General features: G+C 49.8%; 1 long non-coding RNA gene and 1 pseudogene across 2 annotated transcripts in view; one reads left to right on the plus strand and one right to left on the minus strand.

Moving 5' to 3' along the window:
* LOC306660353 overlaps window positions 1-23,306 on the plus strand; it is a 247,110-nt gene extending 223,804 nt beyond the window's left edge. The window contains exon 3 of the long non-coding RNA XR_013763596.1: window positions 23,170-23,306. This is a non-coding gene — a long non-coding RNA (uncharacterized lncRNA). The remainder of the gene's footprint in view (window positions 1-23,169) is intronic.
* Window positions 6,296-8,225, minus strand: LOC306660348 (26S proteasome non-ATPase regulatory subunit 9-like; annotated as a pseudogene). The gene has a single exon. The product of its transcript is annotated as a 26S proteasome non-ATPase regulatory subunit 9-like (transcript).
* Window positions 23,307-26,660: the final 3,354 nt, after the last annotated feature.

Consider the following 26,660-nt stretch of genomic DNA (forward strand, 5'->3'; position numbering starts at 1 on the left):
CTCTTTTTATCTGCTGGAACCTCCCCAGGCATATTGCTACTGGACGAGATGAGTTGTAGACCTCGCCTCTGAATCCACACCACTCCAGAGGGAACTGTCTAAAAAGGCAGATCTGCTCACCTCTCTTCCCTGTTTAAGATCCCTTCCGGCTAGGGCAGGTTTGTTTTGTAATTTAATTGTTAATTTAATGAAAGTTACACATTGACATAGGTTTTTCATGGTGAAGGGAAGTCTGAGTTTATAAGGAAAACCAGCAGCTCCGCCCTGCTCCTCCTACCCAGCCCCTCTTCCCAGGGGAACCCTTTCCTGCTCTCTTTTCAGCTTCCTCCCAACACACACTCAACACACATGCACGTTCTTGTGTTGTTCAACACACACGCACACTCTGGTTGGCAGACTAGCTCCCAAAGACCCCATGTCCTGATTCCCAGAGCCTGTGGACGTGAGGGTCCTGGCGGAGGGGAACCAAGGTTGCCACACAGTTGACTTTCACACCAGGGGTCATGCGGGATTATCTGGGTGGCCCGTGTGAGCTCAGGGGATCTTAAGGTGGACGCAGTGGGCGGAAGCCACCATTGCTGGTCTTGGAAATGGAAGCAGGAGGCCTTGAGCTCAGGAGATCAAAAAGCAAGGACATGTCCCCCACCACCCCTGAGCCTCCAGAGAGGAAGGCAGCTCTGCTGAAGCCTGGATTTCGACAGGAGGCCGACACCCAGAGAGGCCTGCGTTGGACCTCTAATCTACTCCCAAGGTTTCTGGAATGTGCACGCTGTTGATAGAAAACCAGCACAAGCTTCCATCTCTTGATTTTTTCCTTTTTCTTCTTAGTTCTGGAGATGGTCTGTTGACTTACTGTAATGTGAAGATGGAAGTTATTCAAGCCGTCTCCCAACATCTCCACTGCTCACGCCCCTCCTATAATTACACCATCATCTTTCAGTTGGATTATTCGGTCTGTGACACATTCATTGCCATGGTATGCATTCTGAACTGCGCCACACAGTACACCATGAGCATGTGTTTTCTTGTAGTGGTCTTCCTTTCCTTAGAACTAATAGTTACTCTGTTTGCTTAGTTTTGAGTCACCATGAATGTGTTCCCAGACATGTCCCCAGAAGTGTGACCATCCTCTTAGTGTTTCAGAGCTCATCAGTGATCGCCCAGTTTTCTCCTATTTTGAGAAGACGTCCCTCCTTTACTCGCTCTCCACTCTTGGACACCCATCAGGAGTATTTGCTGGGTTTGCTAGGAACCCCCTTCCCCAGGGTTGGATCCCCACCCGCTCTCGATGACTCGTACAGTTTTGAAACTCATCTCTATAAAAAACCTTTCTTTTAACCTTTAAACTTGGTCAGCCTGGAAATGGAATTCTGGGTTGAAAATCATTTCTCACATTTTAAAAGGTTTTGCTCCACTATATAATAGTCTGAGAAGTCTGAGGCTTCAGATTTTTAAAAATAATTTTCTCCCCCATCTGATTTTGGAATCTTGGAGCTCCCAGAACGTTCTCATTTTCTTTTCTCTTTATCTTCTCTCTAGTCCTTTCTTATTCAACTTCATCTTCCAAAACTTTTATTTAACCTTCCATTTCTTCTGCTTTTTGACTTTAAGATGTTACATTGTTCTCATTTTATGACCACTCCTTTTTATCACCTCTGATTCTTATTTCATGAGTAAAATCATTTCTCTTACATTCCTTGGGATGGCAATTACAGGGTTCTTATTTTTGAACATTGCTTTGATTTCCCACACACTTACTTTTTAATTGTTTGCTTTCATCTCTGGCTTACAGGCGTTCCTTAAATTTATGGTGCCCCTTGATTGTTTATATTTGAGTAGGGTGTGTATGTTTGTGTGTGTATGTGTGTGTGTGTGTGTGTGTGTGTGTTATTTGTACACCCACCATAGGTTTATCTAGCTTCTTCATTTGGGAACCCTCGACCTTTAGCACTTCTGGATTTTTCTGTTTGAATGACCAGTTTTTCGGAGTGGTGCCCACCCATCTCCTGCCTGGAAGGTGTCTTTCCTGCTGCTGAGTTTTGGAAAGTCTCTGGAGTTCTCACTACGATCACTCCGTAGCTCCCAATTATTGTAGTTTATAACCAGCCTGCGAATGCTCTGCAAAGATGCCCCTCAGTCATCTTCACGGTCCCAGGCACACCTTCTCGGGCACCAGCTGCTTCACCTTAGGAGCAGGCCCCTGAGCAACTCCTTGAGGAACTTCCCAGGGGACACTGGAGAACTCTGCTGCCTCGTGCAGAGTTGAAATGTCAGGGAGTTCACTCGGCCCCTCCAGCCCAGGACAGCCCTGACCTGTGACCAGCAGGGTTGGAGGTGAAAGCCCACAACCTTGGCTCAAGATGGTCACAGCTCTCAAGCTTTACTTAGCTTAGGGCTTCGTGGGACTTTGCCTGATGTCGCCTCCTTGGTTGGCTTCCTCTCTTTTTCTGTTCTGCTTCCTGCACCTCCTTACTTGTCCCCCCTGAAACCTTGATAAATTACATGCCTTCATTTGGGGGGCTTTTCCAGGAACCCATTTTCAATATGATATCCATGCCTGCGGCTGCTCTTTAGAGAGTCCAACTCCAAGCATCTGAAAGTCTGCCAAGTGGAAGAAGACCTGGGCTTAGAGCAGGTAGCTCAAAAGACGGCGCTTAGACCCTGGGCGGAGTGTGTCAGAGCAGAACTGGGCTCATTAGCCAACTTCTTCAGGAAGCGGCCAGTTCCCTGTCCCTGGAGGGAACCACAGGGGCCGGCAACTTGCAAGGTGAGGTGTTTGAAGATAGGGATTCAAACAATTCCCGGGACCTCGGATTTTGTAGCACTGTGTTTTCACACAGGACCTCCCTGATAAAATCGTAATCGCGTACCAGAAGCAAAACCTAACTGGGAAGAAATTATCCAGTTTTGAAGTTTTGTTTTAGTATCACGTGGGGCTCTTTTGAGACTCTGAGTATAATTAGAGCTTTAAGATTTTTAGAGAGGTGCCGATGTGTTAATTTCCCGACAGCAATTACAGCCTGATTAAGAGAGAACCTAAACAGTCGGCAGGACACATGTGGCGGTGGGCGCCTTGTGCGTTCTTGGCACGTCGCCGCCCCACTTTGGGTACCGGGATACAAGTGGGAATCGAACACGCGCACTCTCTGCGATCACGGCCGGAGCCCATTGTCCTCAGGATCTGTTTGTCCTCTCTCCAGTGTCTGTGTGCACACTCCGGACAGAGTTTGCAGACGCAGCCCGGCCTCCATTTGCTGCCTGACAATGGGCCATTGTTCCCCAGCAGGAAGATGAGGGCTGGGCTGGAAGGCAGAGCCCTGGGGAGTTGGTCTGGGCGAGAGGCTTGCCTGTCAGTGAGGAGCGAGACCTGGACAGTGAGGTCAGGCAGGCATCTGTTGTCTGTCACCACACGATGGCCCCGTGGCTGTGGAGACACGAAGGCATGCAGGCACTTGGAACTCGGTCATCGAAAACCTGGGCCAAGGAAACACGTGACACTACCTGTAAGTGGCAGAGTAAATATTAGTGTCTTCACCTCCTTTTGTTCACATTGCAAAACAGCCTGGAAAACCTCTAAACAAACATGCCAACGGGGTGGGAACCTGAGAGCTGTCTGGGGACAGCCAGGCAGGGCCACAGGCTCTGGTCACACACTGGGTTCTGCCACTGAATGGAGGGATGGAGGGACGTCTGTGTAGACACACCCCAGCTGGGCCCTCGGTGACTCCATCTCCTGGGGTCCTCTGTGCAGGGCCCTTCCCTAGACTGCGGACAGGCCCTCACGTGCTTCTGACCAACAAGATGGGGCAGGGGTGACTGGCACCACTTCTGGGAATGGGTCACCGTGGGCGGGAATCCGTCCTGGCATACTGGGGAGCATTCTCCCTGTGGCTTAAAGTAAGAGGTGTTGTTGAAGAAGCCCCGTGACAAGGACTGCAGGCCACCTCTGTGAGCTGTGGGTGGCCTCCAGCCAGCATTCAGCAGAAGCCCAGCCTGCAGCCATTGAGGGCAGTGAGTTCTGTCCATCTCCTGAATGACCTTGGAGGCAGACTGTCCCTCAGACTAGCCTCTGGATGAGAACACAACCCAATGACACCTGGTGGGCAGCCTGGTGAGACCTTGAGCAGAGCAGAGGAGCCTCTCAGACCCCTGCCCCACAGAAAGAAGACCGCAGCGTGTGCTGTTTTAAGCTGCTAAGTTCGTGGTCATTTGTTACGCAGCAAGAGAACCCTAACAGACCATTCTGGATCCCTTTGTCACCCTCAAAGGGTCTGCCTTAGCTCTCTTCATTACCCACCCCATCCACAGTTTAGCAGAAGGGTCTTGAGGTTAAAGCAGGGAAACCAAGCTGTGATGCCGTGGCTTCCTTCCTCCAGCCCCCTCCAAGGCCTGCCCCTCCTTCCCTCCGGCCCCCACACCTCCTCCCTCTCCCATGTGCTCCAGGACCCAGCTTCCCGTTACCTCTCCACCTGCCATCTCCCCTGGCTTCCGCACGAAGCTCATTCCCTCTCCCCGAGTCAGCAAACAGTCGACTTCCCTGACCTCGCCCTGACCTTGCCTCCTCTCCTGACCACTGAAGAGTGGCCTCCCTGGGTCATCCTCCCACAGGGTGACTGTCTCTCCCCATCATCCCAGATAGCCACAGGCTCTGGTGGTCTCTGCTTCCCTAGTCCGGTCCCCGGCAGCCCCCATCCTCTGCCTTCTCTACGCTCCCCTGCTGGTGTAGCCCCCTCTTGGGGGCAGGCCTCCTGGATCAGAGTTTCTTCCTCCTTCCTTCGCCACCTTTAGGATTTTTTAAAGAGAGTGTCTTTGTAGTGAGTCAGGGAACTCTCCTTCCTAAGTCCCATCCATTGCAAGTCTCTGAAAAAAGGTTTATCCTTATGGAATTTAATTGGGGGGTCATCAATTCTTAATTATCTACTACTTGAAAACTTGTGGGGTTCTTTATGAGACCTCCCCCTAAAATATTGCTAATTTGTGTCTTCTGCTAATAGGAAACTGATAGCTACAATTAGAAATTGCAAAGGTTCCCATATTTTTCTGATTTTCCAAGGGGAGGAGGAGCAATCTTCTGGGGAAGAGGTGAAAGAAAGGGTTATATGTGAGAACAGAATAGGGAAGAGGTAGTTTCACACCCCATTTGGTTGTTGACAGATTGCTGGTTTAATAGTGCTGTTTTAGTGTTAATTTTATGCTACACTTACAAGAATACTTCAAGTATTTTGATAATTTGGAAATTTGAGCCAAGTGGTTAGGCCGATATATTCCCCCCTCAACAAACCTGAATTTATTAATAAGCAAATATTTATTACTTGTTATATATGGGACATTCTATACGCTTTGTGGATTAGTGTCATTTCTTCCAAAAGCTCTGAGCTAGTGGTCAATGGCAGGTTCCCCACCCAGACGAAACTCTGTGGTGCTGTTTTACAGACACCAGGTAGAGTGGACACTCCTTTTCCCAGCACCCTGGAAAGGCACTTCTATCTCTGTGACTGAGTAGGCAAAAAAAAAAAAAAAAAGTGGAGTGATGTAAGCCACCTTTCTTGTTGACATCCTGAGCAATCTTGCCAACTCTCCCACCCCACTTTGCAGCAACAGTGGAAACAGCAAATCCAAGATGGAGCAGCCTGGATACCTGAGTCACCACATGGAGGAGACACAACCATGAGAGCTTTCCAAGCCTCACTGATATTTCCAAAAATGTGAAATAGACTTTTAGTATGCTAATTGACCAAGTTTTCTATTACAGCATCTAGAATCACTTAATTAAGAAATTGGTACGGATTGGGGTGATGTTATAGTCAATATTTGCTTAGCCGTCAAATAGTAGGTACTGTGGAAACTGACATCATTTCTTTAATGAGGTGGTATTTATTTAATAGTGTCCCTAACAGAGGGGACAGGAAGTGGGAGTGTGCTTGAAGTGACAGAGGAGTTCCAAGGAGGCCGTGTTGCCTGGAGTGGAGTAAGCCGGGGAGGAGAACAGTGAGGGATGAAGGAAGGTGATACCTGGTCATTGGGATGTTTCAGGCCATGCTAGTGACTTTGGATTCAAGGACAGGCATAGTTCAAATGACCTGAGGGAGAACCAAAGTGACTGCTTGGAGACAACTGTCCAGAGACTCAAAAATGGCCCTCGTGATGACAAAAGACAGTGATGGTCAAAGATGTACAGGAAAATGTGAGCAAAATGGTTAATGTGAATCGTCGCTGGTTTCAATCAGATCTGAAATACATCTATGAAGCTGCATTCATAAGCCAAGTATTAAAGTATACTTTTTTTTAAATCAGAACTGCAAAATGGTGTTTATTTGAAAAACAAAATTCCTAAAGGAATAAAGTCACATCAGCACCTGCCAGAATAACTGCCGCCTGCTTGCCCACAATCCAGAGAATTCCCATTTCAGGGCAGGGCCCAATGTGCCAAAGATGCCAAGCACAAAGCATGTTTTAACAATGCCTTAATCCAGAGAGGTCACATTGGAGGCCACAGCGTGTCCACCACCCAGATGTTCAGGCTTCCAGCCTCTTCCAGATCTTTACACTTGGGGAGTGAAGAGAATGAGGAAATCCCCACGAGACCCACATCCAGGGCACAGGACGAAGCTTTCCTGTTGCTGTTTCCCAGGGACAGTCATCTCTGCAGAGGAATGATGTTGCAGCCCAGCAGGCCCTTCCGGCCCAGCGTTTTGGAAGAAGATGGAGCAGGTGTCTCTCACCTCTGTGGACCACTGTCACATTCAGGGGTCTCCCTTCGCTGTGCTGCACCACACTGCCCCATGTTATGCAGTGACTGGAAGTTCTGGGTGTTCACAGAGCCGCACTCCATGATCTCGCCATCTACCTGCAGACCCTCAATGCTGGCTGGACAGCCAAGGCTGATGCTGTTCACTTTGGCCAAGGCCTGTGGCAGGCTGTGGCCCTCACTGTGGCTCAACATGCAGCTCATGGCCTCTTCATGGGCCTCAGCCAAGTCCCACGCCTGCTTCTGCTTGTCACGAGTGTGCAGCTGGTACAGGGCCACCTCCACCTGCTTCATCACCTCTTTGTGGTCACTCTGCAGGCAGATGATGCTGTGCCTTGCAGTGTAGACCTGGTACAGGTCCACGTCGGCCCAGGGATAGCCCTCTAAGTCCCCCAGTGGCTCGTTCATCCTAACTCCTTTTTGGCCCTCCAGCATGTCGTAGTTGGCCTTGATCTCCTCCTTGCGACACATCAGCTCGTGGATGTTGCCACGCAGGCCCCAGAAGAGCCCCAGCTCTGCCCGGCGTCCCTATCCAACATGGTACACCACTGCCCGGGATCCTGGATGTCTGGCTTCCCCTCAAGTCTACATCTGAATATATATCATCTGCCTCTCTAAATAGTGTGACTTCAACTTACATAAAAATACATAGTGTGTGTCTATTTATAACTACATTATAAAATATATTGTGATATTGTATATTTATTTAATATTCTCAGTAAGATAATGAAAAACTGCCTTATAGTATTGTTGTCTTACATTCAGGTATGTATTTCTGAAGAACTGAAAATGCAGAATCTTGGCTTTTAAGCAGCTAATTAGTATTCAACTCATCAGGCACAGGGATTTTGATCAGATAGAGACTTCGAGAAGGACTCCACTTCCCTTATCCCAGGCAAGGAATACAATCGATCCAGAGAAGTTCACAGCCTGCAGAATCCACGCGGCAGGTTGGTTTGTGGCAGTCACTAGGGGCTGAGGCTCTCTGGGTGGTGCTCCCTGCTCTAGGGAAGTGCAGAGTTGTGGGCTAAGTCTCGAGTGTCACAGTGCTGACACTTCAGCCAGCTTAGCCCTGCTCCAGGACTGGGATGATTTGCTTATTCCTTTTATTTTATTTTCAGCTAATTAAGGTATAATCAACACATAAAAATTGCATATAGGTATGGTGTACAACGTGATGTTTTGATGGATGTAAACATTGTGACAGGATTAAACCAAGTTAACTAACACATCTGTCACTTCACATAGTTATCATTTGTATGTGGGTGTCCGTGTGTGTGTGGCAAGAACACAAAGATCTCCCTCAGCATTTTCAAGTGACGTGTGCAATACATGATTACTAACCATAGTCCCCATGCTGTAAAATCCCCTTCCAGAGTCATTCACCCTAACTTCACTGTATTCTTTGACCAACATTTCTCCATTCCCCCTTCTCCCAGTTATTGGTAACCACCATCTTATTCTCTGCTTCTATGAGTTCAACTGTGTTATATAGAACAGGTATGTGGGTTGTCTCTCTGTGTCTGGATTATTTCAGTTAGCATAATGTCTTCCAGGTTTATTCATTTTGTTACAAGTGATAGAATTTTTCTCTTTTAAAAGACAATTGTGTGTGTGTGTGTGCGCGCGCGCGTGTTCCATTATGTGTGTGTGTGTGTATGTGTGTGTATCACATTTCCTTTACCTATTCATCCATCAATGGATGTGTCAGTTGGTTGTACATATTGTCTATTGTGAATAGTAATACAGAATACATGAGGGTGGAGATATCTCTTTAACATACTAGTTTCATTTCCTTTGGATATATATCCCAAAATAGAATTTCTAAATTACACGGAAGCTCAATTTTTAATTTTCTGAGGAATTTCCATCATGTTTTCCATAATGGCTATAGTGATTCACGTTCCCTCCAACAAGAATTTCCTTTCCTACAAGCTCATCAACACTTGTTATCTTTATCTTTTTAATAATGGTCCATCAGGCATGAGATGGTGTTCCATTGTGGTTTTGATTTGCATTTCCCTGACGACTGATGATGCTGAACATTTTTCCATGTACCTGTTGGCCATCTGTATGTCTCCTTTTTTTTAGTGAGTTAAAGCTTTTTATTTGTTCTGATTAGTTATACATGATATTAGAATGCATTTTGACACATCCTACATAAATGGAGTATAACTTCTCATTCTTCTGGTTGTATATATTACACTAGTCATGTACTCATATATGCACACAGGGTGATAAAGTCTGATTCATTCTATTATCTTTCCTCCCCCCATAATCACTCCCCTCTGCCTAATCCAAAGTACCTCTATTTTTCTCTAGCTTCCTCCCTTATTGTGAATTAGCATCTGCCTATCAGAGAAAACATTTTGCCTTTGGTTTTATGGGATTGGCTTATTTCACTGAGCACGATATCCTCCAGCTCCATCCATTTACCTGCAAATGCCATGATTTCGTTCTTATTTAAGGCTGAATAATATCCCATTGTATGGGCAAAATATCTGAATAAACATTTCTCAAAAGAAGACATATGTATGTGATATTAGTTATCATTAAACTATTTTGAGTTTCTGATATATTTGCATATTAATCCCTTACTAGGAATATAGTTTGCAAATAGTTCTTCCCATCTGTAGGTTTCTCTTCATTGATTGTCAATTGTGCAGAATCTTTTTAGTTTGATGCAGTCTCACTTGTCTGTTTTTCTGTGTGTTGCCTGGGTTTTGCGGTCTTGTCCAAAAATCCTTGCCCAGACCAGGTCAAGAACTTTTCCTTCTTTGTTTTCTTTGAGTTTACATTTTCAGATCTCATGTGTGAATCTTGATTTTTGTACATGGTATGTGGTAAGGGTCCAATTCCATTCTTTTGCATGTGGATATTATTTTCCCAACACCATTTGTTGAGGAGATGTCTTTCCCCATTGTCTTCTTGGCACCCCCTTTGTCTAAATCAATTTCTTCTAAATGGGAGAGCTTAATTATGGGCTGTCAGGCTGCCTCCAAATTTATGATCTTCCCTGCCTCATCCTCCTGAGTAGCTGGATTATAGGTGTGCACCTTCACACCTGGCTAAGGCACCCTATTCTGCTCCATTGACCTGTGTGTCCGTTTTAATGCTAGTACCATGCTGTTTTAAGTACTATAGCCTTTTATATATTCTGAAATCAGATAGTGTGATGCCTTCAGCTTTATTCTTTTGCTCAAGATTGCTTTGATTATTTGTAATCTTTTGTGGTTACATATGAATGTAGGATATTTTTCCATTGAGATTAATGAAAATGGAAATGTGACATACTAAAACTTACTACTAAAGCTTACTAAACTTACATACCAAAACTTACTTACTAAAACAAAAAACAATTCTAAGAGAAAAATATACAGTAATAGATACCCACAATAAGAAAAACAAGACCTCAAGTAAATAATCTAATATTTACACTCAAGGAAATAGAAGAAGAAACAAACTCAGCCTACAGTCATCAAAAGGGAGGAAATAATCAAGAGCAGAGTAGAAATAAATAAACATATGTGTTTTAGTCAGCTTTTTCTCTGCTATGACTAAATGATCTGACCAGCACAATTATAGAGGAGGAAAGGTTTATTTGAAGGTTCATGGTTTCAGAGGTCTGAGTCCGTGGAAGGCCAGCTCCATTCCTCAGGGCTCGAGGTGAATCAGAATATCATGGCTGGAAAGCGTGGCAGAGGGAAGCAGCTCACATCATCAGGAAGCAGAGAGAGACTCCACTCTCCAGATACAAAATATATACCCCAAAGCCATGCCCCAATTCCAATCTCCTCCAGCCACACCCTGCCACTTCAATTAATCCCATCAGTGATTAATTCACTGATTGGGTCAAGACCCTTACCACTCAATCATTTCTTCTCTGAACCTTCCTGCATTGTCTCATGTGAGCTTTTGGGGGACACCTCACATCCCAATCGTAACTAGAAAATAATAGCAACAACCAATGAATCTGAACTGATTTTTTGAAAAGATAGCCAGGGCTGACAAAAATTTAGACTAAGGATGAAATAAGGATAATTCAAATAGATTATAAATGAAAGACAGTGGAACTAAGACCACACCAATAGAAAGGAGCTCTATTAGAGGACTGTGAACAGTTAGAGGCCCACAAGTTGGATAACCCAGAAGATGGATAAAACCAAGAGATAGGTAACCTATAAAGACCAGCTCACGAAGACATGGAGAATCTGTACAGACCAATAACGAGTGAGGAGATTGAATTAGTGGCTTAAAAAAAAATCTTCCAACAAAAAAGCCCCAGGAGCTGATGGTTTCAGTGGCAAATCAATGTCAACCCTCAAGCTTCTCTGAAAAATTGAAGAGGGCCGACTACTTGCACACTCATTTCACAGTCATTGCTGCCCTGACACCAAATCCAGATGAGGACAATACGAGAAAAGACAGTCCCAGGCCAGTGTCCCCAGTGAACACAGAGGCAGACATCCTTCACCAAACACTAGCAAGCCAAACCCAACAGGACAGCAAAAGGATTGTTCACCATGATCAAGAAGGACTTATCCCTGGGATGCAAGGATGGCTTGACCCTTCCCGGTCCATCAGTGAAGTCCTCCACATCAGCAGGAGGAAGGATAAAAGTCAGCACCATATCACGGGTTCAGGAAGAGAATTTGACAAAATGCAACAGTCTTTCATAGTGAAAATTCTCAACAAATTTGGTACAGAAAAAATGTACCTTGACTCAAAATAAGCAGCCTACGACAAACCCCCAGCTGACCAATGGCAGAAAGCAGAAAGCTTTCCCACCAAGATCAGGGCAAGCCAGGGATACTCCATTGCCTCTTCTACTGACCACGGCACTGGAAGTCCTAGCCCAAGCATCTGGGCAAGAAAAAGAATTGAGGGCATTCAAACTGGAAAGGAAGAAGTAAAACTGTTTCTGTTTGCAGATGTCATGATCTTAAATACAGAAAACCCTAAAGACTCCACACAGGCACATGCGTGTGTGCACACAAACCCTATTCTAGAACAAATAAGTGACTTCAGTAAGGTTGCAGACTAGAAAGTCAACATACAATCCACAGTAGCCAAGGTATGGAACCAGCCCAGGTGCCCATCTCAGGACGATGGATAAGAAAATGTGGTGTATATACATGGTGGAGTTGTACTCAGTCATAAAGAAGAATGAAAGTATGGCATTTGCATGTAATGGATGGGACTGGAGAACATCATGCCGAGGTGAAAAAAGCCAGACTCAGAAGGTCAAGAGTGGAATGTTTTCTTTCATATGCAGAAGCTTGAGCAAAATGGGGGGAGACTGTGGGGAGAAGTTCCTTGACAATAGAAGGGAGATCAGTGGAGTTGAGGAACAAGGTAGAGGGGAGGGAAGAAGCACCGGAAGAGGAAGGCACTGCAGAGGAAATTGACCCAATTGTGCTGTGCGCATAATGAGTCACTACCGCGAGCTCTACCGTCAGGTATATCTATAAAACACCAACTTAAAAAACATAAATAAATAAGACCAGGAGAGTAGAGGAAGGAGAACAGAGGAAGGGGAAGAGGAAGTGTGGGGTCTGAGGGGGAGCAAATCATATTCCATGCATGTATGATTATTATTTTAATCAGCTTTTTGCTGCTGTGACTAAAAGATGTGATAAAAACAATTTTAGGGGTGGAAAGGGCTCTTTGGGAGCTCAGAGTTTCAGAGATCTCTGTCCACGGGCAGCTGACTCTGCTCCTCAGGGCTTGAGATGAAGCAGAACATCATGGCAGAAGACTGCGGCAGAGGGAAGCAGCTCGCATGATGATCAGGGAGCAGAGAGAGACTCCACTCTCTAGATACAAAATATATACCCCAATGACCCACCTCCTCCAGCCACACCCTACCCACCTTCAGTTTCTTACTGCTCAATTAATTCTGTCAGGGGACTAATTCACTGATTGGGTTAAGGTTCTTATAACCCAATCATTTCTCCTCTAAACCTTCTTGCATTGTCTTACATGTGAGCTTTTGGGGGACACCTCACATTCAAGCCATAACAATTATGCTAAAATGAACCCCAATACTATGTATAATTACTATAATGCATTAATAAAGATGTTTTTAAAAAAATCAGTGTTTCTATATAGTAACAACAAACTGAACAGAAATCAAGAAATAGCATCTCATTTAAAAGAGTATCAAAACCAAAAAAATAAATAGGAATAAATTCAGTGCAGGAGGTACAGGGTCTGTATGTTGAAAACTATAGCACCACATTGATGAAAGAAACGGACCACACATATGTATTAATGGAAAGGCATCCTGCATCCATGCTCACTCCTTTTAAGATGTGAATTCAGTATTGCTCCTGTCAGAGTCTGTGATAAGAGGGCTACTGTTAACTGAGCACCTATTACGTGCAGGAGTTGGAGTCTGTTTCTAGAGCCTGGGCCCTTAACCATGGTGCTTACTGCCCTCTTTCCCCGTCTGTCAGAGCCCCTCCACAAATCCTGGCTTGCATTGTGATGGGCTGACAGATCTGGCTCCATGAGAATGTTCTAGGCCAGACTCTAAGGGAAATGACTAAACAGACTCCATTTTGCTCTGAGACTCCATGTTATGTAGGAAATAAGCTTCTCCCATGGGAACACCCCACCTCTGTGCCCATCATCAGTTACTTAGTGTGACATGTTTAACAATACAGAATGACAATTCCTATGTAAAGAAAAATTGCTCTCTTTTGATTCCTATTGCTCCTAAACAACGTACCATGTGAACAGTGATTGTGTGGATGTTAGCAACCATTCTTTAGTTTGTACCTAGGAAAGGGTCATTTTGACCCACTTCCCCTCTGCGGATGATCTCATGATGTTAGTTTGTAATTTTGAATCATAGCCACAGACACTGATGATTGATGTGATTTTTGGTATAAGAACCCCTACAACCCTGTGGTTGGGGCTATTCTCCCAATAGCCATTTTTTGGAGCATCATGTGAGACAGTCAGCGGCCGGCTAAATAAAGACTCTCAAATCTGGACGTCTCAGTGGTGATGGGTCTGTCCTTAAGTTGCGCCCATTACAGTATTTTTCAGGTTGTAGAGGATAGGAAATTATTTGAAGCCCGCGTGCGTGCTGGAATTTAAAGCCCAGTGCTTCTCGGAGGTCAGGCCTCCGCAGACGTCTCTCCCATCCGCACCACGTGCTCCTCTTGGCCTCGCTGGGAGCGCACTGCGTGTTCCCAACAATGCTGCGTTGTCCTGTCCATATCAACCGGCGGCCCTGGGAACCCCATAGCCTCCCGACTCCAGGCTTATCTCTGAACAAGACACCTCCTGCCCACATCACTGAGTCCCTTGTGATGGTAGCTCCGCTCTTCCCTCGGCCCTATTCATCTGCGACCTCAGGGAGTGGGGAAGTGGCGGGCCAGCTCTCCCTTTCCACCTGAGTGGCCATGATCTGAGCCCTGTGCTCCCGGGCCCTGTGCCCGCCATGAAAGGCCCTTCTTGTTCTGAGCCCGGCCAGCGGTGAGATAGCTCCGAGGCGCGTTTCATGTGGCCGCAGCCAGCCCTCCGCCTGCCCTTTAATAGCCAAGCTAAAGGTAACTTGAGAGCAGATGTGCCAGGCCCCGAGAGCGGGCCGTGCCCTTCATCCCTGCGTCGAAAACAAATGGAAAGGAAAATAGCTTTAATTGCAAAGTGTCCCCTGCCTTCTTGACCTTCTTGGTAGGCAACGTAGCAAGCAGAAAAAAATTATTTTTCTCAATTGGAGAGAAATGAACACCCCCCCCAATTTTAGTCATTGGTAGGTCATGTTTTTCCAGATTCTTCTGGCCATACCCACGTGCGCCTCACAGCTGATACAATACACCGTGGGGGGAGATGCCGGGACTCCCGGTGAGCCTGTCATGGTGCAGTCCCTGCCCTCTGTCACGTGCTCTTCTCTCCTCGAGCAGCCAGGAGCCAGCCAGGGCGAGGGCAGCATGGATGAACTCCGAAGGAGACTGAACGCTATAAAATCCTGCTACTTTGGTTTTCATTGGATGTTGATGTGGCCAGTGGGCAGTGGCTCTCACAGGAAGACCCGCTGGTGAGTGGGAAGATGTGCATGCCCCTCTGAGGGTCCAGCCCTACTCACGGCTGCAGTGGCCGGAGCTGCACCCTGAGCTCTTCCGCCGTGTCAGCTCCCAGAACTCACAGTGTCGTGTCGGCTCTGAGGTTGGCCAGCCGCTGGGTCTGCCTGGGCCTGAGCGTTTCCCAGGATGCTAACGTCCTGCGAGTCTCCAGCAAATCTGGACACGAGACTGAATTTCCATGAGCATTTACCCCGCCTTCCTAAGTACTTGTATTAGGAAAACCCACAGGATTTTTGCAGCAGGCAAAGCCCTTGGCTCTGCCTGTGGGGACTGTCTTTTTCAGATTGTCCTGCATTTTCAAGAAATGGCGGTACCAGAGTTCAGATGCTGGAACAGGGGTCCTCTGCCAGGGGCGGGGGCCAGCTGGGCACCGCTTTTTGGGGTCTAGGATGCTCAGTGTCCTGAAAGATTCCATCCAAAATGTCAGAAGCATCTGCACGAGGCACACGGACTCTGGCCAGCTTCCTTCCCACCCCAGCTCTGGATCCTTGATTGCTGGCGGCTCAGCCATTGACTGAATGCACCCATTCTTGAGGGGTGGGTGCGTCGGGTGATCCTGAGGAGAGACGGCGCCTCTCTTTACCCATTCATTTTAGGAAATATTTACTGAGCATTTACTATGTGCTCTAGGGACAAAGGGCAAATATGACTCACGACTTCCTCATGGAGCTTATAATTTAGCAAGGAATGCGGTCCAAACCCACTGAAGGTTGACGGGAGGAATGAATGCCAGGGGGACCGGCAGCCGGAGACAGCCGGCAAGGACCTGAGAGGCAAGGAGCAGAGGAGATGGCTGCGTGCGGCTGACAGGCATCCCGCTGTGCACAGGCCCATCCTGCTGGGGCCACATCCTGCCTGTCCTGCGGTCTCCCCATCCGGTGGGTGGCACGGCCATTGCCATCAAGCCCAGGCCAAACTCCCAGGAGTTGTCATTTCCCTCCCACCCCGTCCCGAACCCACCGCAGATTTGGCCAAATAAACCTTCCCAGTAGAATCCCGCTGCGTCTCCTGTGCCTGTCTGCTTCCAGCCGCCCTCCTGCTCATCTGGAGTTTTGCAGCACAGTGTCTGTGTGCTCTGGAGCCGCCCTCCTGCCTGCTTGCAGGGACTGGCGGCCCAGCTGCCAGAGTGGCCCCTTAACATCCTGACAGTGATAAGGACAGCGAGGGACTACAGCACCTGTCCCAGCTGGACGCGACTGGCTTCTCTTCTCACCGGAGCTCCTGACACAGGCTCTGCAGTCAGCTCCGCGGTGACATGCGGCTTTCCTAAGATCAGGGCACTATGCAAAAACCACACAGTAAAGGACCCCTGGGGCTTGGGAAATGTGGTTAGGTGCACAACACACAGAGCCCTCATCAGGGACACAGAGAAAAGTCCGGATGTGATAAAAAGCTTGCCAGGTTTTATGTGTGTCAAGTGGTTCAGAAACACATCAGGGTTGCATGCCTACGGCACTTGACCTTGGCACAGGGTCTGCAGGCAGAAGCGGGCATTGGAAGGATCAGCCGGGCTCTGAGCTCACGTGGGGTGGAAGGAGGGTCTGGGGAGAATCGGCTCGGCTGAGGCTGGAAGGAGCTCACGGCGAGCCCCAGCTGAGCTGCTGCTGCGTGTTTCGGGGCAGGGAGGTAGCCACAGAACTGGATTTTGAATTCCAGTTGGACTTTAGAATCTTTGGGCTCAGTTACCAGAGTCTCTGGTCTTCGTTTTCCCAGTGACTTCTGGCGGCTTCTCCTCTCCCTCAAAGTGTGTCTCGTGGTGGCTTCCAGGTCCCCACCCAACCTGGTCCCAACCTGGGTCCTCACCAGCTCTCTGACCTCTTCCCCTGCTACCCTGCCCTCGCCCCTCTGTGCCTCACCCTGTCCCTTAATATTTCTCCAAACCCCAAGCACAACCTTGGCTCATGCTGTTGCCTGGGCTGTCTTCCCCCCCGGTATCTGCTGGGCTTACACTCTCGCTTCGTTTGGCTTTCTGCTATCTGGGGTGATCACAGAGATCTTGCCCAGGTTCCCCACATAGAGGGTGCCCTCACCCCATCTGTGTCCTTTATATGACTTACTGGTGGTGGAACGCCTGTTGGCTTACTGTTTCTCTTCCCTATTCCTGCACATGCCATCCTTACCCTCCGCAGAATGAGACCCTGCGTGATGGGGCTTGCGCTGCTCCCAGAAGCAACGCAGAGCAGAGGACGTCCCCTCAGCCTCTGCTGAATGAGGTGGGCTCAGAGCTCCAGGAGGGAGGGGTCCTTCCAGGTAGCAGGAGCACAGAGAACCCAAATCTGGTGCCTGCGCTTCGCACCTGGAAGGACCGCTGCCTCTCTGAGGTCAACTCCTCAAATCGGGACCGGCCACAAGTCTAGACACCACCTGCAGGTCACAGAGCTCCGTAGCAGAAATGAAGAGGAAAGGAGAAAAAACCCTATGATTCTAGGCCAGAAGCCTAGAAGTCTCAGCAAGGAGAGCCTCACGGGTCAGGATCAGAAGGTACGGAAAGCTTCTGTATCAGGATCAGGATCCTTCGGTGACCTCGATTCTGACTCCATGCGGCTGCGAATGATGTCCTTACAAGCTGATTTCTCAGCGATGGCCAGGATGGTGTGTGGATGCTTTACTGGGCCTGTTTCTTTAATACCCAGGGTGGGATTAAAAAGGCAGAGGTGGGCCCTAAAATTCTCACCATTACTGCAAGTGTGGAAAAGAGGCACAGAGTAGTTAACCTGGCTGAAATCACACAGCAGGGCCAAGCTAAGTATTCAGATGTCACCACCCAGGAGGCCACATGCTCACTGGATTACCACTGTCTAGAACAGCCTTCCAGCAACAAGTAGGATAGAATTTTAAAGCACGGAACTTGAGAATCGTCTAGGTCACTTTCTCTCTGTGGAGAAGGGCAGGGTTCCTGAGCCCACCCAGCTAGGGTGTGGGAATGTCCCCACTCCCAAGCCTAGTGCTGTGCCTTCCCGCTGTGCCTGTGACCAGGGCAGCCAGTGTCCCTGACATGAGCGAGCTTCCAAGGTCAACTGAGGTGATTCCTTTGTCTTCAGATACCTCCTAAGCTGGGGCACTTTTCCAACGAGGAGACTGTCTGAACACGCGCCCCATCTGGTAGCAAGAGCTTTCTGAACACATCTGGAATTTGACGATCTCTGGGTAATTGCCACACCACTGGGTAAACAGGTATTACCAACCATCTCTGAGGCCTAACTCCATGCTGATTCCCTATTAGAGCTCTGAACCTGTCCCCAGCCAAGCCAGGGGACAGACAGGCAGGGCCCCTGCTTCTGCCACCCATCATTGTGCCTCCACAAACCAGCCACCACGGGTCGGCCCCAGGAACTGGTGTGTGTGATGGGGACTGACTCAGAGCCTTGCTGCCCGGAGTCACCTGACCTCGCAGAGGGGTCCCTCTCTCAGGGGGAGAACAGCACTTTAGCAGGGTGTCCCCACCCCATCTGCACTGGAGGAAAGTGACGGTCGCGGCACTGGAAACCACACCCTGGGCTCCTAGAGGCGGCAGAGCAGAGCTGGACGGGGTGCACGTGGAGTCAAGCAGGGGCCAGACAAAGCCAGGGGCTGTAGGCCTACCCCTGGCCTTCCTGAGTCCTACCACCTTACCCGGAACAGGGGGACAAAACCTATCCCACAGGTTACCAGGAGAATTAACGACGTCTGGATACGCACTGCAGATGTTGGCAAGCACTCTCTCTAAAGGGCCAGATAGTGAGTCCTAGGTTTTGCAGTCCATCTGGACTTTGTCACAGTTACTCAGTTCCTTATAGCAACAACAGCTGGAGAGGACACATTACTGAATGGGCATGGTGTGTTCCAATAAAACTTTATTTACAAAACACAGATGGTGAGTGGATTTGGTCCATAGGGCATCCCTAACATAGAGTCTCTAGATCAAAACCTAGCACATGCTAAGCACTAAGTGGAAGCCATTTATCATCATCATCATCATCACCATCATCATCATCATCACTACTCCCATCGCAACTCTGCTGATTCTACTGCTTAGGATCAGGAGCAACCATGATTGATTGATGGTGTAAAACTTAAGTGATATAAATAGAGTGAAACAGAAATAACCAACACACACAGTAAGAAACAGTAAGGCTTCCCATGTGCCTTCCAGCTGGTTTACAGGTATTAACTCACTTAAACCTCAGGCAGAACATGTTGTTATCACTGTTCTTCAGGTGAGAAAACTGACAAAAGATCTGGTAACTTGCTTGACGCCTCTAGCTGGGACTCAACCCTAGATAACATGGCTTCAGAGCCCAGATAACGTCCCCTGGTTGGAAAGGACTGCATCTCGTGAGTGAAATGTGGCTCTGTCACTCTTCTCGCCTTCTCGAGTTCCATGACTTCCTGGAGGTTTGGGGACTCTGACGTTGGTCTGCCTGTTGCACAGCTGGACTGCGGGCCCGCCGTGTCCTTGGCTGGGAGGATTCCTCTCCGAGGGCTCTGAGCTCCCCATCCCTGGCTCTAACTGCTGACCGACGTGGGAGATGTTTTGGGCACAGCAGTGGCGCCGGGCACCTGGGCTGCTCTCATTTACTGGTGCTAATTAAGTGACTTCAGCGCGAGGGGTGCCCGTTACCTAGCTGATTGCTTCTCCTCTGCCCATTAACAGTGAAATTACTGGACCTGGAAGAGGTCTGCTGGAGGAAAAAAGCACTCTCATTGGGTGGGAGGATTATTTCATTTTATTATGTATTACGTCCTTTAAAATAAACAACCTTTAGACATCATTTCATGTTGAAACCTCTTTACCAATCCCCAAATCCAAAATTTGCAGAATTTGGTGATGGTAAAATTTCCTCTTAAAGTGAAAATTAAATTTCTCACGGATTTATTGCCATCTTTCCCCGGCTGGGCGGATTTCCTCAGAATTTAGAGCCCTCTTTCTCTGAAAGGTCTCTGCAGAGTCCAGAACGTGTGTGCACCTGAGGGGCCAGGGAACTGTCTCTGTTCCCTCCTCCACTGGCCTCACAGTGCAAATTAGATCAGAAAAGCAAAACACTCAGGTCCTCACTGGAGCCTTGTAAAATCCGTGGGGAGAGGAGGGCCAGCGGTGTCCTGGGCTTGGCAGTGAGCTGTCTGATGGGCCTTTTCCAACGTTGGACGTGTGATTCACACACACGGGCATGGATGGCCGACGCGTGGGGGAGAAGGGATCTTGTTCTCTTTCCAGTCGGATCCTGCACTTACAGGCTGGGGTTCTGGGCTTGCCTACGTTCTTTGGTTGGGCGTCTTGGGAGAGGTAATTTTTGTGCGTATGGTGGGTCCTCTTTGAGGCCACACAGTCTGCTGTTGAAAACCAACCTGGGCAACTTTCCTCTAATGGGTTTACTTGGAAATGTCCAAGTCCTTAGTACCACCCACCCATCAAAGCTGGAGAAAGTGCCAGAGGGCACTTCCAGGTGGGTGAGCTCCTGGATGCTGGGGTTGGGGGGAGCCACGTGAGGTAAGCAAACCAGAGAAGAGGAAAGGGGAGACTCTGGTAAAAACAGAGCCCCGCCCCACTGGGCCCGCCCCTCCCCGCCCCGCAGTGATGTCTCCGCCACTGGTGTTTGGCTCTGGGGAACCCCGGGCTCTGGACTGCAGAGAAACAGAGGCGAGCCGCCTGCCAGGTGGGCTTTCCAAGCTCGTGCGGCTCTAAACTCCTCCACATGTGAGCAAGTGTTTACAGTTTTAAAGAAGTGTTGAGTAATCGCACATGCGAGGTGTCTCCCTGGCCTTCTAAGGGAACACCCTGGTTGACAGTGAACTTGGTTGCCTTCTCTGTGTTGAGGCCCAAGGAGGCCCTGCTTTGTGCTGAGATATAATTGGTAGCACTTGGGCCTTTGTCGTTCTTTTTAGCCTTAATCCACTCTGTGCTGACCCGGATTAGGATGGAGGCCCTGCGGAGTCCCCTTCACATCAGAATAGAGGGAGAGGACATTCTAAATACTTGTTTTGAGACTCACAGAACATTACAAGATGCTGGTTAAAAAACCCCAAACAGCAACGTTTGTTCTCTTTTAAATTCTCTCAATTTCTGAGAAATTTAAAGCACCTCAGAATAATACAAGAATTGTTCTTGGGCATTTTAGGAGTGATTGAAGTTGCTCCTGTGTTTACAGAGGGGCTTTTTAAATTCTCACCACCCCCTTCTTAATTATTCCATGCTCTTTTTATTTTCATGGGAAAATAGCTGGTGTCACCTCAGGGAGCAGGGCATTCTGCTCTGCTTGTTATTTTTTATAGTGTTCTTTGTCTTGTCTCTGGCTTCCAGCAAAACACAGCCAGAATGGTTTGGCAGATCACGTTGCTTTAGCAAAGCTCCGTGTGAACCAGAACCAAGGCCCAGAGTCCAGGACTAATGTCCGGCTGAAAGGAAGTTGGGGAAATGTTCAGAGCCCCACAGTGTCTTCCCGTTGGCTCTGGTGGGATCCTGGGAACCAAGACCAATGGGCTGGCTAAGATGAATTCTGTTACCTGCTGCTGGCCCCCTGGTTGCCCCAGGATCTCCCCAGCTTGGGTGGAAAATGCTGGAACTTCACAGCCTTGCTGGTGCCCATCAATCAGCTCCAGGGTTGCATTTTCCGTCTTGAAAATCTTGTTACTACTGTTTTGCAATTTTCCCCTCTGAGCCCTCTGGCCTCTGAGGGAGGAACTGTGACGCTCCCTCCTGGCTGGACAGTGGTGGCCCCGCTCCAGGGGCTGTGTGGCTACCTCCTTGCAGGCTTCCTCGAGGGTAGCTGGGCACATCCTTGCCTGGGAGACCGTGCTTGGGTGCAGAGAGACTTACCATTCTTGGGGACTTTCCGACGTCGGCGTCTCCCTGTCTTGCCGGAGTTAGACACGAACTACATTTAAATCAGAGATGGAATCTTGCTTACACTCCTTGTTTTAGGTCCAAACCTTTTCCTGGGGTCAAGCGCCCTCCCCCTGCCACCCCACAAGTCAGGGAGGGGCAGCCTGCTCCTGAGTTTCCCCCTTAGGGGGATGACTGGTGGCAGAGAGGACTGGAGACCCTCGGCCTTCTCCTCCTCGGTAACCCCCGCCCCCAGCAGTAGCAGTGGAGTTAGGACCCTTGTCACAGGGCAGTTTTTGTCTCCTTGCTGTTTGTTGAGATTCCCAGGGTGGATTTTGTCATTGCTTGTGTAGGAGCAGACCTCAGCAGGAGAGGCAGCACAGAGTAGGTGCTCAGTAAATATTGTTGGACTCAGTCCTACATTCTCAGAAGCGGCGCCTACTTCTGAGACATTGACCCCAGCACTGGCACTGAAGATAGGATTCTGGCAGCGTAGGAGTGTGGACATGGCCCCGGAGGGTCTGCAGTGGGTCAGCAGAGCTGCAGGCAGCACGAAGCCCCTCATGGAGGAGGGCGGTGATCACAGGCATCCTGGGAGGTGCAGACAGGAAACGGTTGCTCGGGCATCCGATCACTCACTGGCAGGTTTTGCGTGTCGGGGAGCTGAAGGTCTCAGGGATACCCCAGTTACCAAAGGAAAGCAAAGAGTCCTCCTGGAACGGAAAATACAAGGGGTCGATGATCACGTGGGTGATTAACAACCCCGCAAGTGCACCCAGGGGACGGGTCCCCTCGCAGTAGGGATGCAAGAGAGACCCTAGTCCAGGCTTCCTGTGCACAAGAGCAGAGCAGGGCAGGGGATCCAGGTAGGGGCTCAGGCTCAGAGCGCCAGGGGGGAAAGGGCATCACAACGGGGACGCAAGGCAGGGATGGTACTGCAGCTGGGTGACAGGGTATTGGGTCCCAGAAGTTGAAACTGGGACTCCTCAGGTTGGGGCTGGTCTGAAGAAGATGGGCTGAGCTTTAAGTTCAGGGCCTTTCACTCGTTCATCCATGCAGTCGGGGTTTACAGAGCACCTGCCTGGCAATCCACAAGGTCAGTGGCAGGGCAGCAAATCAGCACCGTTTCTGTTCTAGAGCTTGTCGTCCAGAGGAGAGGCGCTGAACTAGCAATTAGGCAAATTCACATAATACAGACTGTTAGAAGTGTATGAGGGAAAGAAACAAGCGCCACGGTAACCATGCGTCCAACTTAAAGGGGACTTTTAACAAGGCCTCTCTGAGAATTTGACGTTTGGCCTGATTGAATTGGCTGGTGGAAGAGCATGACAGCAGACAGTGCATGCAAAGGGCCTGTGGTCGGCAGAATATAATGCCCTCACAGGTGTTCACACTCCAACCCCTAGAACTGGCGAACATCTTGCCTCACATGACAAAAAGGACAGACATTACAGATCAAGGTTATGCACCTTGAAAGGGCCTGGATTATTCAGATGGACCCAATCTAATCACACCAGTCTTCACAGGTGGAGAGCCTTCCCCACCTGCAGTCAGAGAGATGTGATGCTGGAAGATGGAGGAAGGAGTCACGAGAACTGGAGCAGGCAGCTTCTGGAAGTTTGAAAGACAAACCCGTTCCTACATGGCCCTCAGAAAGAATCACACCCCTGGAGCACCTTGAAGTTGGTGAGGCCTGGTGAGTCCCTCATGCGGGGTTTTGACCTGCAGAATCATAGTACCTTTGTGTTCTTAAGCTACTAATTATGTAGTAATTTGTAAAAAGCAGCAATAGGAACCAGTACAGGTCAAAGCAGAAAAAAGCTGGGTCCCCTCCGGAGCCCTACGGTGGCTGCTCTGGCTCGAATGTCGTGTGTGAGATAAGCACGCAAAGGATTTAAGGGATGTCGGCGGGGAGGGTGGACTCGGTGACCTGCCCTTGGGACCCTAGGTGGGGAAAGGCTTGGAGGAGGCCAGGGCAGAGCGGCGGGAGCTCAGGTGGGGGGACAGAGGAGAGTAGCGGGTGGAGCCGTGAGCTGTCTGCAGGTGGAAGTGATGAGACACGATGACCGACTGGACTCAGGGAGGAGGAAAAGAAGCCTTCAGGGTGAGCCCAGGTTTCTGGAGGACACAAGGCCTTGAGAAGCCAGAAGGAGGCAAGCAGCCCCACCAGCCTCTGCACAGATGGCTGCCCCTTCCAGCAGAAGGAAGGCTGATCACTGAGAGGCAGACGGCCCCTCTGAAGCCAGTGAGGATCCTGGGGACAGCAAGGACATGCCCCCTGCAAGGCCCCTTGGCTGTGGCTCTGTGAAGGTAGAGTGGTGGAAAAACCAGCTCAAGGTGCTTTGAGCCCAGAGAGAGTATTTTTATGCTTAAGCTGACAACCATGACATCGACTTGCTCATGGCCACATCCTGGGTTCATCCCTTGGCCTTGCTCCCCTCTCCAGCCCTGTGTGCCAGCGCCCAAGTCCCGCAGAGGAGAGCTTTGTCCCCCAGGGCCCAGCAGGACAATGGAGAGTGCCTTGGACCGAACCAGCCCAGCTCCCACCCCACTGCCAAGGACACCCTGGGACAGGAAGGGAAGGGGCTGCATGGCGTGGCTCTGACCAGCGGTCCTGCTCTGACAGGGTGACTGGGGAGAGGGGATCAGCCTGGTAGAAACCAGGGCCGCTGCTGGAAACAGGGTTATGGACAGAGCAGCAAGCCCCACTCTTCCCATACAGCCAGCCTCGGGACGTCCCACTGGTCCACAGGAGAAGCATGTGACAGTTACGTTCACAGGAGCAGTGAAACCCCGGCAGGGGGTGGGGTGCAGGGACCGGGAGCCCAATACTAAGAGTGGTGGGTGGCGGCAGGGGGCGCCTGGCTGCATAGGAACCGAGCGTGGGTTCCTTGGTCTGCGGCCACTAAGGATGGGGCCACGGAACGTTTTCGGGCATCACTGGTTCTGTCCATCCTGAGCGCCTGGCACATCTCCAAGGAGGGGTCACTGGTTCTGTGGCTCCTTCATGTGTCCCCTGCGAAGCAGAAGTCCAGTGGCTGAGGCCCCCTCCCCTTCCCTCTGTCCCTGGGCTGTGAGCAGCAGCAATTTCCTGCCCACAGGGGAGGATGTGGGAGCGTTGGTCGGCCTCCGAGGACAGCGGGGTCCGAGCAGACGTGTTCTGAAGCCAGGAGGGGTTGAGCTCAGGGCATCTCTAGGTCCTGCTTCCTCTGGGTGGCCTGAGTCCCTTGAGAGTGTGAAAAGGTTGTGTTCTGAAGGCAGTTTCATCTCAGAAGAGGTCCTAACTAAAGCAGCCATGTGCAAACCCCGGCAGGTAGGCAGGAGACTTCTTGTTTGGCATGGCCTGCAGGTAGTTCAGACCTGCAGCAGAAGCTGGCCACAGTCCCCCGGCAAACCCAGCCCTTACATGCTCAGGGTTTGCAACTGCCGCTGAGGGACGCTCCCATCGGAAGCCTCTGTGGCTGAGTGTGCTTGTCACAGTCTAGGGCCAGAAATGCTAGTAGGTGCATTGATAGGCATGGGGGCTGAGCACCCCCAGCACTCAGTACTCCCAGAAGAACACTCTCTCTGAAGGTCCCCAGTGGGCAGGATGTCCTGGTCAATCAGCTCTTTCCTGGGGAGAGGGAGCAGGAAAAACCCCCAATTACCCAACCAGATCCCCACCACCAGTTAAGAGGTGTGTGGGGTGCTTTGCTCTGCACAGGGTTGGGGGCACCTCACCTTTCTGACCCTGACTCCAGGAAGCCCACCTCCCTGCCCACCAGCCCTCCTTCGCCCAGGAAGCTGCCAGTGCCCGAGCTGTGTCTCCTGCCTCTGCACTGTGTGTGTCCATCAGCCAGGGTAGCCTGGCTCCGGCACGACTTTCCAGCTGGGCCTCAGTGCCGCAAGTCACTCTGTAAGAGCCTCAGGTGGAGACTGGAGAAATGGGCAAACAGCCCAGGCCCCGGCCAGCCTCATCTCCACCGCGTCCCTTGTTTTGGGACCGCCTCATCTTCTTGGTGCAGGAGCGCAGTCTGGGGCTAACTGCTAGGAGAGTTCTTAAAAACAGCGTTTCCATGGTGAAACAGGGTCCCTTGTTTGGAAATACACAGAGCTTCTAAAATATGTTCCTGTGTTTTCTTGGATCAGGGACTATCTTAGAGTCTAGGGATTTATTTACAATGAAGAAATTGTTTTTGCACATTGTGGTTAAACAAAAGGATTGTTTTTGGAGTGCCGAGTAAAGGAAGCATTGTTTAGTCATTTGGGACACAAGCTGGAAAGGGGTGGCTTTTTAGGGGATGGGGGGTCATCAAACACAGCTGTCCATTTCTTTGGGACAGGCAAGCTGAGAATAGACTGTCAGAATCTCTTTCACCTTTCCCATTTCAACCCCACAGACATACCTATGGGCTGCTCCCCTGTTGCTGTGCCCCTGACCTGGGGTCTCATGGCACTGGCCCCTCAGGGGGCCCGGCAGCAGGAGACACTGCATGGTCTTCCTCGTCTTGCCACAGGCTTTGCGTCCAAGGAGCTGTCGGCACTTGGGATGCAGAACCGCTCATGCGCCCTCCCTGGTCCCTGAGCTGCCGGGGAGCTGAGCAGGGCAGAGCTCACATGCTGCATGTGACAGCTGAATCCCCAAATCTTTCTATTGTCACAGTTCTGCCTCAGGAGGTCTCCCAAGTGGGCACCCCAGGACGCAGAGAGGGAGCACCCAGGAGCAAGGCCTCCTTTATTCTCTGGAGGACCCAGCAACCCGGCGTGTGCCACGGGGAAGGTATGTCCTCGCTTATTTAAGGATGATTGTCATCTCACAGCCCCCCCTTTAGGTATTTAGAGTTTTACTTTGGGGGGCAGCAGAACTAAGTTCAGTTACTGGGTGTGTGGATGTGTGGGCTGAGGGATGGGGCTCCTGAGCCTAAAACATCTGCTCCACAGATATCGTTTGAATGCTCCAAGCAATGCTGAAGGAGCTTTGTCCTTCTGGAGTCGTGTCCAGGGCATGAGCCCCTGAGTGAAGGGCACTGTGCAGTCT

The sequence above is a fragment of the Sciurus vulgaris genome (genome assembly GCF_902686455.1).
Source record: "Sciurus vulgaris genome assembly, chromosome: 4".
NCBI classification, from domain to species: Eukaryota; Metazoa; Chordata; class Mammalia; order Rodentia; family Sciuridae; genus Sciurus; species Sciurus vulgaris.